This window comes from Orycteropus afer, unplaced genomic scaffold, assembly GCF_000298275.1.
Source record: "Orycteropus afer afer isolate SDZICR_OR568_19922 unplaced genomic scaffold, OryAfe1.0 scaffold00554, whole genome shotgun sequence".
NCBI lineage: Eukaryota > Metazoa > Chordata > Mammalia > Tubulidentata > Orycteropodidae > Orycteropus > Orycteropus afer.
The window spans coordinates 47,409-53,248 of record NW_006922141.1 but is presented as its reverse complement, the minus strand read 5'-3'; positions in this window follow the sequence as shown (position 1 = coordinate 53,248).

Here is a 5,840-nt window from a genome sequence, read left to right as displayed (position 1 = left end):
GGACTAGCTCCTGCCAATGAATCTACAGATTATGTCAAAATATTTAAGAAAGCATAGAATGTTAATCATTTGATCAATCTATTCTATTCTAAGAATTATCCTAAGGAAACAGTCATAATTAAGCAATAATATTATTCATACACAATGATATTTATTGCACCATTATTTGAAGTGAAAAAATATTCAAAATCAAGTTAAAGAAAATAAATATTGTATATTCCTGAATATGAAACAAAACAGCAAATTTTTAAAAAAAAGTTTTAAAATGATATGACATATGCAAATAAAAACCACATATTGTTTTATGGTAGCATATATTAATTAATTTATTCAAACTTATTTATAGTCACTTACAATATATAAGACATAATTTAAGGAACTGCTTGAAAAATTATAAACAAACAAGTCACTACCCTTATGAAGCTTACATTCTCATAAGGAAAATAGATAATAAAGACATAAACAAATTAATATTTTATAAAGTGCCAGGTGTGATAGACAGACTAAGGCGGAGTCTCACTCAAGTGCTATTTTTAAGAAAAAGAAACAGTCAAGTGAAAACCTGAGAAAGAACATTTCACAGAAAGCAAATATTGAAAACTTGAGATTGGAATATATTTGGTATTGAATGAAGTTGGCATTCAGAATGAGTGAATGACTGAAAGAATAAATGAACGAATGAATGTTTAGAGTTGCTTAAGTTTTACTGATCGGTTCTATGTTGGCACACATTAAACATACAGTTAGTTTTAGGTTTATAATAATTAATGGAATATCTATCATTTACCAAGTACTTTTTCCAATGATTTAAAATTTTCATCTCAAATCTAAAATTTCGGTATTACATCTCCCCTATTACTGATAAGGGAAATGAGATGCCAAAAGGCTAAGATTTTTCTCACAATTGTATAAATCTGGAATTCAAATATAGGCCATACTAAGTCCTAATTCCAATAATCTTTCTAGTTCTCCCCTCTAATTTTCATGACCAATGAAGCTGGGAGCATTCATTTACTTTCATAAAACAAAAAGAAATAAAGCCCAGGTGCAAATTACTAAGAAAAAAATTGGAATTTTATGCATGAGCTTTCTCCACATACAAAATATATTAAATTTTTAACGTGTTTAACTACTGTCTCCTAAAGTTAGCAAAGGTGTATAATAAAACTTCAATTTTTAATGTAAATATTTAAAATACACTCTATTTCCTAAAAATGTCAATAGAAATTGGTTACTGCTCCTATTAATTTTGAATTTCCTTATTAGGAAAATTATGCATACTGTATATTTAGAAGCTTCCCACTTCACATTTCTGATTATAGTTTAAGACAATATTTTACAGATCTACACTTTACACCAAAATTTATCTACTTGCTATTTCCAATCAGTGGATAACAATTACTATTTAACTTTAATCAATCCAGTTGGAACTTAAGATAGTTCTCTCCTAATAGTCTTGGAGACCTAAAGTCCATTTGTTTGCTTGTAGAAAATTACCCTTTTTTCTGTTTTCAGTTTATCAACCTACCTCTTCAAATCCTTCCTCTTCACTGCTTCAAGGCAAGAAACTGCAGTATTCTGAAGAGTTACCTGACTCTTACCTGATGTTCTTCTCACATAGTCAGACACAGCTTATTCTGGAAACCAGACATCTTTACCATTCACTACATTCAAGTCCCTCACAACTCATCTCTTGAACAGTTAATATGTTTTACATTGAAATAATTTATTTAACTAAACAAAGTTTGACAATATTGTTACTCTATAATTTAGAGCAAGGCGCTCTGGTGGTGTAGTGGGTAAGGCATTTGGCTGCTGACCCCAAAGTGGATGGTTCAAACCCACCAGCTACTCCAGGGAAGGATGATGAGAAAATCTTCTTCCATAATGATTTACAGCCTTGGAAATCTTACAGGAATTGCTATGAGTTAGGATCTACATGATCACAGTGGGAGCGGGTAATTTAGAGCAGGGTCTTTGATGTCAGTTAGACCAACTTAGAAGTAGGAACATAACTTGCTGTGGTTGTTGTTAGGTGTTACCAAGTTGGGTCCAACTCAAAGCAACCCTATATACGATAGAATGAAAGAGTGCTTGGCCTTGCACCATCCTCACAATCCTTTCCATGCTTGAGTCCATCGTTGCAGTCACTGTGTCAATCCATCTCACAGGGAGTCCTTCTCTTTTTCATTGACCCTACACTTTACTAGCATGTTATCCTTCTTCAGGGACTAGTCCTTTTAGAGAACATGACCAAAATATGTGAAACAAAATCTGATCATTCTCTCTTCTAAGAAGCATTCCAGCTGTACTCCTTCCAAGACAGATTGTTCGTTCTACTTGAAGTCCACAGTATTTTCAATATTCTTTGCCAACACCACATTCAAATGCATCAATTCTTCTCTCATCTTCCTTATTCATTGTTCAGTTTTCACATGCAGGTAAGGTGACTGAAAATATGATCTCAACTCAGTTTTCAAAATAACACTTTTGCTCTTTAACACTTTAAAGATGTCTTTTGCAGCAGATTTTCCCAGACCAATATATATGTTTGATGTTTTGACTGATGTATCCATGGGCATTGATTGTGGATACAAGTAAAATGAAATCCTTCACAACTTCACTCTTTTCTTCATTTATCATCATGTTTCTTATGGGTCCAGTTTTGAGCATATTTGTTTTCTTTATGTTGAAGTGTAACCCATACCAAAAACTCTAGTCTTTGATCTTCATCTGTGTTTCAAGTTTTCTACACTTTCAGCAAGCAAGGTTGTGTCATGTGCTTATCACAGGTTGTTAATTAGTCATCTCCAATGCCAATGTCACATTCTTTTTCAAATAGTGCAGCTTCTCAGATTATTTGCTAACATAGAGATTGAATAAATATGGTGAAAAGATATAGCCCTTATGTAGACATTTCCTGATTTAAATCATACAATATCCCCTTGTTCTGTTACAATGACTGCTTGTCAGTCCATATACAGGTTCCTCATGAACACCATTAAGTGTTGTTAACTTCTGGTTCTTTACAATGTTATCCATAATTCCTTTTTTTTTTTTTCCCCCATTGTGATTTGGGTGAAAGTTTACAGAGCAAATTCACTTTCCAAACAGCAGTTCACATACACTTGTCTCATGACATTGACTACTATTCACCACAATGCAACAGCTCCCCTTCCACTTCCTCCCAATAGTTAGCTCTTCCCTGTGTCCATCCCTCCATGCACTCCTGCCCCCTGAGCTATCTCCCTGTGTGTTCTGGTTACCTAGTACGACTCTGACAGGAATATGCCACAAATGGGATGGCCTCAATAAACAAGAGTTTGTTCTTACTATTGGGAGGCTTTAAGTCCAAATGTAAAGTGCCAGGCTCTAGGGGCTGGGTGAAAGCCCCTCAGCCTTGGGGTCCAGCTCTGCCTCCTGCTCCTTGCCCACTGGAACTAGAGGTATTTCTTCACTCAGACAGCTGCTGGCTGCTGAGGCTGAGAAGTCCCAAGGTTGACAAGTAAAAAGGCACAGTCCTGATGTTACCAAACCATATGGCAGGCCATTAACTTAAGTCCATTGTAAGTCCCAAGGTTGGCAGAGCATAGCAGGCTGCTGAGCAATGACATGGCTATATGCAGGGTCCAAGTGTGCCATAGGCTAGAGACCATTACCAAGGCTTCTCCTTAAATACAGGAAGCAGACCACATTCCCAAAGGCAGCTACTCTGCTGCTTGTGGTAGATCCCACCATGGAGCTGATTAACAGTCTCATCATGGGGAATAACTACCACCAGCTGCCCAGCCACTCAACCAGGCCCAGCCAAGTTGACACACAAACATAACTACCACACTGTCCATAAACAGCCCTTCTTTCTCCCATGATTGTTCTCTCCAAGGTATGTATCTACCTCAGGTAAATGTTCAACTCATATGCCTGTCTTTTGTTTGGCTGGAAGCCACAAGTGTGGGTTCAATTCCATAACTGAAGGGCAGCTAGGAGCCATAGTCTTGGTGGTTCCACCAGGCTCTATCAAACCAGCAAACCTGGTCCCTTTTTTTATTTTTCTTCCCAAATGATTTTGAGGTTTTTTTCCTACATCGTTATCCCTCTCTATCCAGGATCTGCTACATAGATCCTCCTCTGAGTGGTTGCCAGTGGTAGCCAGACACCATCTAGTTCTTCTGGTCTCATAGTCTTATAGCCTGAGGATCACATGGTGTACCAGTCACTTGGACTAATTGCTTCCATGAATCTTTGGTTTTCTTCATTCTTCTTTGCTATGGATGAGGAGAGACCCATCATTGCATCTAGATGGTTGTTTGCAAGCTTTTAAAATCCCAGTTGCTATTCGCCAAAGTAGGAGGTGGAACAATGTTTTGTGTAGTATGTTATGCCAATTGAGCTTGATGTCTTCTGTGACTGTGGTCCTGAGCCCACAGGTTCAACTACTCATTCTCTCTGGGTAGCTGGGTGTGGCCAAGAAGTGACTACAAGCTTGCCCCTTGTCAGCTTTACTATACACCTGGAAATTCTTACACATCATACAAATACACGTGTAGAAATATTGCCTGCCAACCCTATACATGGTCTTTGGTACACTCCTTGCTGCATAGGCATACCTAATAGTTCAGCCGGTCCACACATCTATTCACCCGTATACCCATGTTTGCCTTCACTGACAACGCAGTACTGTATATGGAAAAGGGTTCATCTTTGTTGTCTGTACCTACAATGCACCTCTCTATGTCCTCCTTTTCCTCAATGCCACCATGTTGATCACTCACATTTGGTACATTGCCCTACCTTCATTCAAATCAATACTTATTTCTACCTATTTAACAGTGTTCCTTATCCTACCCTCCCACCCCTGGTAACCCACAAAGAAAATTTCTTCCATATACAACCTTTCCTTGACTTTTTACAATAACAGACTAATCCAATAGTCTTTCTGTGATTGACTTATTTCACTCAGCATAATGTCCTCCACGTTCATCCACATTATGTGGTGTTTTGCAGATTCTATGTTATTCTTTAGGGTTGCATTTCATTGTGTGTATGTATCATAGTTTGTTTATCCTCACTTGATGGAGACCTAGGCTGTTTCCATTTTTTGCTATTGTAAATAGTGCTGTGATGAACATGGGTGTGCATGTTCTTGTCATGGCTCTCACTTCTTTAGGATATATACCTAGTAACAGAATGGCTGGGTCAAATGATATTTCTAATTCCAAGTCTTTAAGGAATCACCATGCTGCTTTCCACAGTGGTCATACCATTTTACAGTCCCACCAGCAGTGTATGAGAATCCTGATCTCTCCACATCTTTACCAGCATTTGTTATTTTCTGTCTTGTAGAACTTTGCTACTAGTGCTGAGGCAAGATGGTATCTCATTGTTGTTTTGATTTGCATCTCTCTAATGGCTAATGATCATGAGTATTTCTTCATATGTTTGTTGGCCACTTGGTGAAGTGTCTATTCATGTCTTCTGCCCATTTCTTAATTGGATTATTTGTCTTTTTGTTATTGAGGTTTTGGAGTTTTCCATAAATTCTAGATAAGTCCCTTATTGGATATGTCATTGCCAAATATTTTTTCCCAGTCTGTAGGTTCTCTTTTCATGCTTTTGGAGAAGTCTTTGGAAACACTTGAAAGTTTAATTTTTAGAAGGTCCCTGTGATAGTTGAAGATGTGTCAACTTGGCTGGACTTCACTTGTGAGTGGTGTTTCCCATGATGGATCACATGACTGCGTCCTAAGCGGCCGGTCAGTCTAGGGGGAGTTTCCCCAGGGGTGTGGCCTACCTGTAATACTATCCCAGGAACAAACTGGAAAAACGGCATTCCAGATATA